Below are 14,295 nucleotides of genomic sequence, written 5' to 3' on the forward strand. Positions count from 1 at the left end.
AAGGGATCACATACAGAGGACCAAACTCACCCTTTATGACTCAGTGGCACTGTAACTTTATGCAAGGTACAATTTAGCTCAAATAATTTATTCCCAAGTACCACTTCTTAGTTTCCAACCACTCTGCCAGGCTGATAGAAGCAGAAAAGCAGCTGCTAGAGCCCATCAAGAAGTTTTGCTCTGCTGCATCTTGAAAAACTATTTCAGGAGGAGGGCTGGGTTTAGGGAGTGGGATAAACAGGATAAGAGAGTTCAGCATTGGGTTGCTCCACCCCAGTTCATTCCAAAAATAAATTGCTATACCCCTCAGAACAAGAGATTAGCTGAAGTCCTATGCTGTATGCAGACAGGAGGAGATGTTATCAGGAGTCGGCCAGCCAACAGAAACAACTACTAGAGCAAACTCCTTTATGACCTGTGCATTGTTTCTGAACACCCAGCAAGAAGCAGAGCCTCTCCCTCCCTGGAATGGAACTGCCCTGCCTAAAAGCAACAAGGAGTTTTGCAAATATCATTAGCTATTACCCAAAGCAGCAAGATAGCTAATGGACACAGGCAGCAGCTCACATGTGCTTTATCACTTCGCTGCTATCCCTTCTCCCCACACAGCCCTAAACAATAAAAGGGAAGGGAAGGGGGAGGACCTAAGGGCTAGAAGAGGAGATTGTGAGGAAGGACTCTAAGCACTAAGCTTAGAGAGGACGTGCAAATTCTTGAGGAATCTGGGGGCCTGAGCTGCTTTACCAAGGGCAGAGGGTGAGGGCACATGAGGTACATCCTTACTCCTCAGACAAATGACCTGCACTGTGGGTGGCAGCCTGCAGGGAGAGCAGCTGCTGCTCCCACCTCCACTCACATGATTGTAGTCAGGAAGCAGGCAGAGACATGAAGTGACCAGAGCCAGGACTCTGTTGAGGAATCTGCTGAGATGGTAGGTTCCTCAAAACAACAAGTTGGGCAGGGCAGCTAGGAACTGACATTACACAAAAACTGGTTTAAGTGATCAGAAACTGGTTTAAACCTGTAACAGATCAGATGTTCTGTGTACATAAACCAGTTTGAAAATGGCTGAAACTGGTTTGAGATAAATCTGGTTGAATGTAGTCTCAGACTTAACTGATTTGACTCAAACCAGTTCATGCAATGTCTGTCCCAGATGCCTTGCTGGTTTAAGTTAAACCAGACTCTCCCAGCATTCTGGCATGCTCTCTGGGCTGAGAGGGGCTCTCTGCTCCACAGCAGGGCTTCCCCCATGATGCTCCTCGCTGCAGCTCCGGCAAGACCGCAGGCTGTTCCCCCTCCTTCCCCTCACCACTCCCTGCTAAGCAGGAATTCCCCCCTCCCCTCTGCCTTGCAGAGAGGTGTCTGTGTATTAGCTAGCAGACCACATGCTGGCTATGGTTTGTGCTGAATCAACAGGTACAATCAACAGGGAGCTGGTAATGTCCCTCTGCTGTTTTCTGAATGGTGTGATAAACACTGAGTTAGGGGTGATAAACACTGTTATCAGTTCCCTGCTGGGATAATCAGAGCATCTTGCCACACCTGCCCCCCTCTCCTCCCTGCCTCTCCCCGCTCAATGCTGTGGAAGGAAGGGAGAGCTGCTCTAGCGCACCCCCCTCCCCCCCGGTCTTCTAGCCTGAGCCACTGAAGGAATGTGCTGGCATTTCTGGGATGTCTGTGCAATTACAAAGTGAATCAGCCTAGCCAGGTTAAACTAACCTGCAAAGATTGAATCAATTCAGGCTCAGGCTTATTGAACGTTTGTCCCCAGCCTGGGAGACAGAGCTGAATCTGGCTGCTGGCCTGGCCTGGCCTGGCCTGCCCCTCAGATGGTACCAGATCCATACTTTCTCTGAATCAAAGCTTGTAACAAAGCTGCAGATAACCTATAAGAGATATTAAGTTGCAGCAATTCACAGAATCAGGGCCAGAAAGAAGGGGGTGTAACAGGAAGAGTAGCTAAGAGGAGACTGCAAGAAGATATAAAATAAGGTAGTCCCCACCCAGAGATGCGCTGCCAATATTAACCAAGGTCTCCTAGAAGTGTTTTCTCAGCATGTAGTTAGTCTCCTGAAGTGGGACTGGGTGTGAGGCAGAGAGGGAGGTTGGCAGATTGAGGAATCCATTCATTCTCCTCTTAAACAAAGCACTTTTACAAACATAACCAAGGAAGGGAGGGAGGGAGCCCCATTTGGCAGGCAAGCTTCTACTGAGTGCTTTTGCTGGAAGTGTTAATATTCTGTTCCTGAAAGATGTACTGGGGATATTGATAGCATAGCATGGTGCTCAGTGGGTATAATTTAAAGCAGCAATGAAGTCTTTGTAGGAGGAATTAGATTTATCTTTCCAGAAGATTTTTTCCCCTCCAATACCTGCCTTCTGGTGCAATATGAGCTATTGTAAGAGCAAAAATTAGTTCTATTTTTAAGAATAATTTTTTGAGCCTCAGGGATAAGTCATTTAAGACATGGATGATTAAGCTATAGCCAGAGGGAGTGATTCAAACAGGGAAATCACATTGATTTTCCCTTCTGTTTGGTGTCTCCCTGAAGCCCTCAACAAAATCCCTTATAACACATGACTGCTCCCAGCTTACTTTGGCCTGTACCCCTTTATGGCTCAAAAATGCATTTAGAAATAGTAGTACAAGTCTCTAATGAAAATCTTCTTTTTCCTTTCAGAGACTCCCTTTCATGTGGGGAATTTAAGATGGTTGCTGGATCATCTGCAACTCTGGCTTTGCTTTTTATTCCATGCTCTGTCATAGTGCTCATAGCATGCCTCTGAGCAAATCATTTGGGCCAAAGATTTCAGAAATGGCCCCTTTGGAGACATACCAGGTGCCTGCTGAGTTCCAGCAACTTCCATGGAACTCAACAGAACCTGCACAAAAGTCACTGAAAACCCCCAAATCCATTATTTAGTGCCCTAAACTAGGATCTCCAAAACTGAGGTACAAAAATTAGTTACAATCTTGGCTTTTCCTGTATGATTCTGTAAAGGAAGGTAACTATCTATGTACTTTACATTCATCTGCATCCCAGTGCCAAAAAGGGCAAGACTGAAAGGCCCATAATGAATAAACTATTTTCCCCCCAAAGTTGGGGCCGTCAAGGTCAGGGTTGAGACATGATGAGGTAGTAAAGGGAAGTATGTGCTGAGACTGTCTACAATTTACATCTCTTGAGAGTAAATGGAATCAGTATACACAGTTAAGATATCATGCTTGGCTTATCATAGGTTGAAATGGAAAGTAATCTAACAAACTACAAAGGTTGTTCATTTTCTATTTAATAGGTAGCATAATTAAGAGTCTCTGACATACAGGAAGTCACATAGTCCATGTCCTGTGAGTGATTTCTTGAGAGAGAGAAAGAAAATAAGTCAGTCTAAGTTCAGTCCAAGGGGGTGTGATTAATCACAGGAAAACCAGCATTGAAAATAAATAAAAACCAGAATCCTCTGGGAATGTTGGCAAAGAAATAAAAGAGATCCATCGACTAATAAGAAAACAGCATTGTTATGTTCTGTACTGAAAATATTTCCCTGAGTAAATTTATTATCTTTGGTGCATTAATGTAAACCCATCAGTGGGGAGGCCAGGGAATTGCAGACAGTGTTGAAGATGGTGAATACAAGAGAACCAGTCTGTGTTACTGTTGGGTATTTAGTAACATTGGGTTCATCATTCTAGAGGGAACAAGGACATGATGTTTTGCAGGCATTAAGGCAAAGTGGCATCTGTTCTTGCCACTGGAGTTCTTGCTACTCAGGACAATCACAGCACAGCAATAGCAGAATAATGTCATGCTGTCTAGTGGCCTAACTGTTACACTACATTTTAATAGGATTAGCTTGCCCAAAAGTACAACAGGAGGAGTGAGGTTCAGAGTAGGAACAGAGCTCAGGAAGAGCCAAAAGTCAGCCTTTCATCTTTTTTTATTAAGAAAGCCCAATACAGTCCCATTAGAGGTAATGGGAAAACTGCCATTGTCTTAAAAAATGAGAGCCTAAGGGTGCTTGTCCACATAATGCGTTACCTAGATACACCTCATAAAATGGTGGCAAAACTCACAAAAATGTCACTAGCTTAATTGTGTCTGAAGATACACGCTGACCTGGTTTTATTGTGGTAGATTTCCAATTATCGTGGTAAATTAAACCACCTCCAACATGTTTTATTTTTAGCATGGGAAATTATGCCAACAGGATTGTTTTTAGCATAACAGTTTTTAAACGTGTATCTGAGATACAGCCAAAAATGGCATTTTTCCTGCTCTGTCACAATTTGTCCACCAAGTACCGCTTGGCCTCACTCAGAAATCCAGGGAATTTCTGTTGCAAAAGCAACTACTAGACACCAGGTGCAATTCTTGCAAATCTTTACTGGTCAGGCAGTTCACAGTTGAAGGTTAATAAAAGATACCAGTTTTTGGACTGAACATTGTTCCCGGTGTTCACATTAGGTGCTCTCCTGGACCCCCCTCACCAAAAGGTTGCTCAGACCACATCCCTGCCTGCAGTGCATCCCTTCCTGCACACAGTACCGTGGCTGGCTGACCCTGCCACAAATTTGGGGCTCCCCCTGCCCCCGGGGCAGGCAATGCACATTTTCCCAGTTGCTGCTTATAAAACCCAAAAGACCTCGTCCAGTGCGCAAAAATTTCTCCAGATGTTCACATTACTTTTTTTGCAACATACAAACAACTGTACAGATTCAAAACTTTAAATAACAGAATTTAAAGTAACAAACATTAATCAATAATTCAGTCAATCAAACAAACAAACAATCAAACAACCTTCCTCAAATAACAGACCAGTAAACAGTAGTAGCCTACCTTTTGGGGGAGGGGGAAGTGGCACACATCAACTGTGAAATACCGGAAGGTAAGGAAGGTTTGGGGATTTTGTAGGAATGGCAATTTTGACAGCTCTTTTCACCCAAACGGGGAAAGAGGCAGGGAGGAACTGCAAGAGCACTTGGTTTGGATAACTATTGAAATGTAAATGATGTGAATGGTTTCATGCTAATATAGGACTGTTGCAGGTTTTGGGGACCAGGGCACGGAGGCAGAATTGGGTGTGTGTCCTGCTTGCTAAAGACCATGGCTTCCTCAAATCCTAATGGATTAAGCAGAAAGCAAATGTTAATCTTGATGGCCATAGAAGATTCACATCACAGAAGTATGGTTATAGAAGAGGAAATTATAAAGTTTATGGAACTGTGCTGGTGTCTGGTAAAACTCCTGCACAGACATCTTCAGATTTCTGCCTTCAAGAAAAAGTTCTAGACTGAATTGTAGAAGGTGCTCTCGTGTTCTGAAAAAGATAAATCGTGGGTTCATAAGACTATAGTGGCTTGCTGGGCATATACTAAGGGCAAGGATCACCAGATATGTGTACATGAAAGCAGCTCAGACTGGTGGGAAAGAATTGTTATGTTGACCTGGAATGATGATCATTGCTTGGAGACATTAAGAATGAGCCCAGAGAAGTGAGTTGCCATAGCCATGATGAAACTGGCCACTCCAACAAACCTGCACCACATTGCAAATCAGTTTGGCCTGGCTCCCTGCACTGCTGGGAGGGTGATCAACAAGGTATGCCAGCTGCTGCAGGAGCTGGCAGCAAACAAATTCATGTGCCTGAGTAACCCCAGGGAGGTGGTGGAAGGATTCCAGGCAATGGGGTTTCCCAACTGTGTGGGAGCCTTGACAGCACACACATTCCCATCCTAAAACCATCCCAGGACAACTGGTCATTCATTAACAGGAAGGGATTTCCTTCAGTCATTCTCCAAGTTGCAGTGGATCACTGAGGAAGATTTACAAACATTTACACAGGATGGGCAGGAAGCACCCATGATGCATGTGTGTTTCGAAACTCACTGCTGCCTGGGGTGATGGAGAAGGGCCAACATGCCCCAGGATTGGAGAAGGTTGTCATCTGAGGTGTTTCAATGTCCCCCCTGATGCAGATTACCTGCTCCTGCCCTGGCTTATGAAGCCCTACGGGGGGCAAGTGACTGACCCACAAAAATTATTTTTCACCCACCACCTAAGCAAGTGCCGCATAAGCACAGAGTGTGCCTTTGGGCACTTGAAAGACCCTTGGAGATCACTGAACTACAGGCTACAGGTTGATCCAGAGAACATCACCTCTTTCATAGTGGCAGCATCCATGCTGCATAATATCTGTGAGACACAGGTGGAGAGCAGCAGGACAGTGGGGGTGGGATGAGGGAGTTAGAGATTTAGGCAAATAGCAGAAGGGAAGCCGTGATCAGAAATTGCCTGGTGGCACATGAGATGGCTGTTGAGGTGGGGGAATATGCTCTGTAACTGTGTGGTTATAATATTTTATTTTGTATTTCCCATTAGTTTGTAACTGAATAAAGTCTTTCTAAGAGAAAATTTTGGATACTTGGTTGATAATGGGCTCTGAGGGAGGTCTAGGTATGGGGTGGGAAGAGGACATGCTCCATGCAGAGGGATGGGCCTGGGGTGTTTGGGGCATTGAGTGAGGCAGGTGACTTCAGAAGAAAGAAGTCTTTACAGAAAACCAGGGGGGGTGTACATAACTGCAGGCCCTAAAAAAAGAAAAATGCGTGAAGGCAGAGGTTGTTAGGTAAAAGGTGTCATATAAGAAAGAAAGAAAGACTTTGACTTTTAAGAGACATTTATTCCAGGAAGGGTGACAAATGGTGGGCAGTAGAAATTATGTACAGTTAGGTCTGAGGATCTGGGCCTTGAGGACAAAGCCTGGGCTCATGGCCTGCAAGGCCTGCCCGCACACTTTAGACAAAAAAACAAAAAAACACAAAGAACAAAAGAAGTATTTACATATATACATATATACAGTTCTTGTCAGTGGGGACACCCAGGGGGGCCTCAGGACATCAGGGGTTGGCCCACCTGGACAAAGCCCAAGGTCTCCGCTTGCTGGGTGCGCCTCTGCACTTTGAGGAGCTGGTGGTGTCACAGGGCAAGGAGCAGGCATCCTGCCTCGACTCAGCACAGTGCCCCGTCGATGGCCCAGCGTTCCTCAAAGGTGGGCACCATCCGCCGGAGGACTGCATGCTTAAATTCAAGAAAGAGGTGGGCCTGCACCAGCAGGTGGAAAAGCTCCAGGGCATCATGCATCCCGGTCCCGGTGAACTGGTTTCACCAGCTCTTCAGGGTGGCCATCTTGGCCTGGCCCATCAGGAAGTCGGCCAGGCTGACTGTGGCCCGCTCAGCCGCCCAGTACGGGAAGGAGTGGATGTAGGTTTCCACTGAGAAGTCTCGGTCCAGTGCCCAAAGCAGTGACCCGCGGGCGGCAAAGAGCGGCTGCAGTCAGGGGCAGTCGAAGAAGGCATGGAAAATGTCCTCTTCCAGCACCCCTGGGCAGAAGGGGCAGGCCACCGGGTCCAGGTGGCACACAAAGGTGCCAGTGGCCAGGATGCCGTGCACTAATCTCCACTGGAGGTCGCCGGTCTTCTTGGCGGTGGGCACCTTGTACAGTGTGCACCACGCTGGGGTCCCAGGCCATGCCAGGCGCTGCTACCACACGGTGTCAGGGTGGCCGGCCAGCACCTGGGCATACCGGGTGCACACCACCCACACATAGAGTCCCTTCTGGGGCAGCGTGCCAAAGGGGCAGCCCATATTGCTGCTGGGAGGAGGGAACTTGAGCAGTGTGCTGGGCCAGTCAGCCAGCTCACTGGCCACCACTGGGATGACCAGCAGCGGTGGGAAGGCATCACTTGCGGCATCTGTGGTCAGGAGGGCCTCGTGAGCCTGGAGGTAGCCTTCTAGGGTGGTCGCTGCTTCCATCAGGAGGGCGGCCCTAATGGCGTGCAGAAGCCAACCTGTGGTACAGACGGAGCGCAGTGCCATCCAGGCAGCCTGGGCTTTGGCTGACAGCTAGCCTGACTGAGCAGGGTCCAGGAGGTGCCCCAGGTGGGTGGTGTGTGCCTTGATGAGAACAGCCATGAGGCTGGCAGAGGCCAGACTCGGCATGACATGCTGCAGGGCCGGGTTGTGGACCAGGGGCTCCTGAAGCAGTTGCAGAAAATGCAGGTGCCTGGCTTGGGGACAAAGATGGAAGGCAGCCCACCAGGCCCACACCATGCTGCAATAGAATGGGGGAAGGACTGCTCTGTGCAGGAAGGTGAGGTCCAGCATAAACAGGACCCAGTCAAAGCCAAAACCCCCACTCGGTGCAGGAACTGGCATGCCAGCTGCTGCCACGGGAGGTGGCCCTCAGCATACAGGAGCTGCTGGAGGGCTTGCAGGCAGTACGTAGCCACCCTGTTGGTCAGGTCGATCAGGCTCTGGGCCCCCACGGTGGTGGGCAGATAAAGGACAGCTTGTGGGATGCAGTGGCGTCCATCCCAGAAAAAGTCTACCAGGAGCCACTGAAGTCTCTCAGGTAGCTCCAGTGGAGGGTCCAGCACAGTGCAGTGCTGTCGCAGGGTCGCTGCTGCCAGGTTGTTGGTGATGAGGACCTGGCCACGGTAGGAGAGGGCAGGCAAGTACCAGTGCCAGCACTACAGGTGGGCCTCCACTCCCTCCGCCAGGTCCTCCCAGTTGTGGGCCACAAAGGCCGGCAGTCCCAGGAACACTCCCAGGGCTTTGAGGCCCTCCTGATGCCAGGTGAGGCCCCCCCAGCAGTTCCAGGGGTGGTTTGCTAGCCCATGTCCTGAGCAGGAGTGTGTCACTCTTGCCCCAGTTGATGCGGGATGAAACGGCGAGCTCATAGGTGCGTTGGCAGTCCACCAGGGCCCGCACATCCTTCTGACTGCCCAGGAAGACTGTCATATAGTCTGTGTACACCATCAGACAGACTGGGGGGGCCAGTGGTCAGGCCTAGTGCCGGTGGCAGAGCTAAGCCGGTCAGGTGATGTTGCAGAGCGTGCAGCAGTGGTTCGATAGCCAGGGCGTAAAGCATGCCCAAGAGGGGACAGCCCTGGCAAATGCTGCGATGCACCAGGAACAGGGAGCACAGCATGCTGTTCACCTTGAGCAGGCTGGAGGCATTGTGGGATGTCACAGGCCAGCTGAGCACTGTGTGTATATCAGTTTAGCCACTAGGCTGTTTGGTTCAGGATTGAGGAGGCAGAGTTGGGAGTAAAGCAATGGCAAGTTTATTATAACACACACAACAGAAAGATAAATGCAATAAGCAGATAATGTAGTATTAAAGAGCTAATAGTAAATAATAACAACAGATAAATAGATCAATCTGTTGCAAGCCAGCTGAGCACCGCGAGGGTATCAGCCACTGGCTGTTGAAAACAACAAATAGACATGGGTTGGCAACTTATCAATAGTCCCTCAATGCGAGTTGCACGTCAGGTGAGTCCAGCAAAGTCAGGCGTCCCCGATCGATGCTATCCAAGGGATTACTGGGGAAGGTCCCTTGATCAGGATCTGATCCTCATTCACACTGGGAGTCTGGAGTCTGGGCTTGGAACAGCAATTACTGTCCTGTTCCCTTCTTCTTACTGGTCACTTGATGCACGTGCTTTTTATACTCAGTCTTATGCTAATCTGTTGGTTTAGAGCCACTCACAATGTTGTTCTATAGCTATTACCTTATGGAATTAAAAGGTGTTAAAAATTATTATAAAAGGTTACTACCCAGACTTGGGTTTATCCAATAAGCAAATTATGACACAGCATCTTCAGGTTTGAAATTAACATTACTCTGCCTAGATCCAACCCCTTTAAAACTCTGACTATGCTTTTTTGAGATGTGCTTTCCTGGAATGTGCTGGGTAGACCAGGTGGTTGAATCCAATATTTATCATCATCAAGGCTAAATTCTGAGCAAGAAAAAAACATTAGGTCAGCTAATTTCACAGCTATAGCTTTGTCTTTGAGGCCAGTTCCACAAACAGTTACAAGTTATATTTGTGGGTTACAAAAATACAAGCATTATATTAGACAAAAATTCCAAATGCCTCCAAGAAGCACATATTTATTGCTTATTAATTTATTTGGTTCTGGCCATCACAGTGGTACAGGACCTAGAGTGCTGCAATGAAAAAAGGCCCAAAGTCAAAAGCCTCAAGGGTGCCGAGCAGGTACCGGTGGTCAATGTGATCGAAGGCCTTCTCCTGGTCCAGGGAGACCAAGCCGACATCCAGGCCAAAACGTTCCGCAGCCATGAGCAGATCATGCAGCAAAAACAGGTTGTCCTGGATGGTCCTGCCTGACACACAGTAGCTCTGCTCGGGCCCAATGATGGAGGCCATGACGGTGTGGAGACGATTCTCCAGCGCCTTCGCCAGGATCTTATAGTTAGTGCACAGAAGGGAGATGGGCCACCAGTTCTTAAGACAGCCACGGTTCCCCTTCTTGCGCAGCAAGGTAAGCACCGCCCGGCAGTAGCTGGTCAGCAAGGTCCTGTTGGCGAGGCTCTCGTGGAAGACACGGAGGAGGCTGGGCCCAATGAGGGGCCAGAAGGCTTTGTAAAATTCCACAGGCAGTCTGTCAAGGCCCGGGGCCCTGCCCAAGGCAAGCCCCCCAACAGCAGCCTTGAGCTCTGCCAGGGAGAGTTCACACTCCAGGGCCTCGACCTGCGAAGCGCTGAGGCACGGCAGGTCGTTATGCAGCTTCTGAGCGGCCTCTGGACAAATGGGGTCAGCTGCAAACAAGTCCCGACAGATGGCAATGGCATGCCCCCACACTTCGCCTGGGTCCGTGAGCAGTCGTCCCTCTGGAGTCTTGAGATGGTCCAATGTCTTTGCCACTGCCAGCCGCCTCTCCAGGCCGAAGAAGCCAGTTGGGGCATTGGCCTTGGCCAGCTCCTGGCAGCAGGCATGTACTCTTGCACCATTGGCCACGCCCTCCGCCAGCTCCCATAGACATTTCTTGTGGGACAGGAGGCTCTCAAGGAGTGCTGCATTGTTGCCTGCACAGAGCAGGGCTGCCTCAAGCTCCACCATGTCCTCCTCCAGCTCCTGGGTGTGGCAGTGGATCTCGCTTGCTGCCAGCTGGGAATACTGCTGGCAGAATGCCCAAAGCTGGATCTTCCCCATGTCCCACCACAGCCACCAGAAGGAGTCATCTGCCTTGCACAGCCTCCCAGCTCCTCCAGAGGTGGGCGAAGCAGTCCCTGAAGTGGGTGTCCTGTAGCAGGCTGACTCTGAGGCACCAGTAAGGGGCCTGCGTGCATGCTTTGCCAGGCAGGCTCAGTTCGCAGCAGACCAGGGTGTGGTCTGAAAGGCCCAATGGGATACTGTGGCTGCTGCGCAGTAACGGCAGATGGTGCTGGGTGATGTAGTGGTGGTCGAGGTGGGCCATGGTGATCCCACTGGCACTCATCTTTGCCCAGGTATATAGGCGCATGTCAGTGTGGAGGACCCGTCAGGTGTCGACAAGATCCACCACCTCCAGCACGGTCCGCAGCTTGCAGGTCGAAGGCAGGTGTGGCTCTGGCCCCATCCGGTCTAGCAGCACGTCGACAGTGCAGTTGAAATCCCCGTCCACGAGGAGCAGGTTATCATTCTCACTGATGTCACGCAGGAGGTCGCCCAGGGTCTCTAAGAAGGCTATCCTCTCTTTCCCCTCGGCGGGCATGTAGACGTTGATGAGGAGCAAGCTCTGGTGTGTCAGGGTGATGTGGATGGTTAGCAGTCAGCCGGGGACGACCTCTCATGCCACCTCTGAGTCATACTGCAGCTGCGGTGAGAGGAGGGCCGCTACTCCTGAGCTGAGGTTGGTGCCGTGGCTTAGAAACAAGCGGCCTCTCCAGGTAGCATGCCAGTCAGCTTGAACGTGCACATCGCTGTACGTCTCCTGGAGGAAGGCAATCCCCAGCCACTTCTGCTGCAACTGCTCCAGGATGGCTGTCCACTTCACCAGGTCCCTGCAGCTGTTGGTGTTCAGCGAGGCAGTTGTGGTAACTGCCATGAGCAGGAGAATAGAGAGGAAGGATAGGCAGGATACAGGCGGGAAAGGAGGTGATAGAGCACTGCCAAACCACAGAGACAGGGGAAGGCCTATCCTTTTCCTACCCTATTCCATGGACATGCCTCAGCCCCACACCTCCCTCATCTGGGTCTCCAGCTTCTCAAGCTAGAAGGCACGTTGACCCGTGCCCAGGTCCCAGTGCATGAGCCTCGCCATGTCACTGGCAGCATGGACAAACCACACAGGGCCCGGGCACCATTGCCGGATACTCTCTGCCATTTTCCTCTGACCCTTGGTCTGCTCTAAGAGGTCGAGGAGGCCTCCATAGCTGGAGGCCACCCGGGGGGGCGTTCTCCAGTAGGGGCCGGGTGGTGCCAACTGAGAACCAGTGGGGCTTCACTCTGGAAGGGGACCTACCAGTGAGGCCAGTGAAAGTGCCCTGTAGCAGGGCACTGTTTGTGCCTGCCACTTTAAGGGCTTGGAGCTGGCAGCTGCCAGGTGCCAGATGAGGGCAGCCATTTTGAACCTAGGGCTGCCCATATAAATGTCGCGAAATGCCGGATTAGAGACTCCGGCACCGCTTGGTGAGCCGTGGACTTTACGGAGCGAGTGAGTACGTGGCTTGTGGGGTGAATAAGAGGTGGCTCGTTGACCGCCCTCAAGGTTCGCCTTACTGGCGCAAGTAGGCGAAATGCTATACGCTTTCAAAGTTTATAGTAAAAGGGTTTATTCAACTCACCTGGCCTCACCCTCTTATGAATAAGAGGGGAGACTGGCTGGAGCGAAGTTGCAGCTAAAGTATAAGCGCGGAGGTATGGTAAAAGCGGGTATGCGGTCTAAGCTACACTGAGAGGCTGATGTTCATTGTTGGGTCTTCGAGGCCTTTGATGGGTTTTTGCTGGGATATACCCAGACAGGAGGCTGAGGACCGGCAACAGGGTGATCAAGCCTGAGGTTTATCCAGTCATCGTCTCTGCCGTTTCCTGCTTCTTCACCTCTTTATTGATGTTGGTTGGACCGCCTCTATGACACTAACTATGACATAAGCTAAGCGTGCAGGGATAGGATAGTTTCTTTTACATGGGTGTTGCTAGGCAGATTTTTATATAGGTTGTGTTTCTGCAAAAGTGAAACTTACAGGATAGAAAAGAAACTTACAAAGTACGCATGCGCAGCTTGATACAAAATTCGCACGCACGGCAAAATACAAAATAGGATTTCAGTTATAGCTATTACTAAATAAACATTTTAGTTTGGGTTGACTTAAAAGATAAGACTATAAAGTTACATAAATGTGAAAAATGCCATGCGGCAGTTACACAAAATGAAATAAAACATTTACAATAAACAGGGCAGTTCTGCTGCTGGAGGCCAGGCAACAACATCGCCTGGCTGGGGGGGCTGCTGGAAGTAAGGGAGGAGCTGTAGGAAATGGTCAGGAGGCTCCTGGTCCTGGGCATGACCTAAAACTGCACCCTGCTGGGAGTGGGTGGCTTGGTGGGGCTCTCAGTGGTGCAGGAGCCTCCAGGAAATGCCAGCCCAGTTACCACCCTGGTGAAAGGCGGGTCGGGGCGCCTTAACCCCTAGCCCCTACAATCAGGTGGGTTGCCCCTTGTTTGGAGGGCCTGGAGGGTGGCCCCCCAGAGAGAGAGAGAGAAAAGGCCATAGACTCATGCCTGTCTGGACTTCTCCTGACTGGTCAATGCTGGAGCCAGGACTAGAAGGGTCAAAAGGTCCGGGGGCCCACTGTGAGGAACACCCAAGAGCTGCACACCGGGGCTTCTGACTGGCCTGGAGGTGGGCCAGAGCTAGTGAGCCAAAGGTCCCGGGGGGGGTCACACCCAAAGGGGAAGTGGTTCAGGGAGCTATGCTGCCTAGTATGAAGGTGGTTGAGACTACCTGAGGAGAGGAATCCAGGCGGGGTTCAATTAGGAGGATTCTGGATTCAGTGTGGAGGCCGGTGATTATGACAACATCTAGATGCCATCTGCGAGGCTTGGGCTGTGATGTAGGGGAGGAATGGAGCCGCAGATAGTGCCTCCTGGCATTGGGGCAGGAAATGGGCAGCCTCCTGCTTAATTACATCAATGAACTAATTAACAACAAGGCATGGTGGGCGAGAAGGTGGATGGTTAGCCCAGAAACTGGTGGGCAGGCCCCCGTGAGAATGGTGGAGGCCCCCTGTTACATGCCCTCAATGGCCAGGCTCCCTAGCAGGCTCCCCCCCCCCCAGTATCTGGGTCAAGGACCATCTCCAGAAGATTGATCCCCATCTGCTTTGGGGGGTAAATGTTGTCCTGCTCCCGGGGCTGCTTGCGGCACTCAGAGGGCAGGCACTCCATTCCTCATTGGCCTCAGTGGGCAGGGGAGTGGGCGGGGGTGGGGTGACCCT

Source organism: Crocodylus siamensis, chromosome 7 (genome assembly GCF_052110815.1).
Source record: "Crocodylus siamensis isolate JL-2025a chromosome 7, ASM5211081v1, whole genome shotgun sequence".
Lineage (NCBI taxonomy): Eukaryota > Metazoa > Chordata > Crocodylia > Crocodylidae > Crocodylus > Crocodylus siamensis.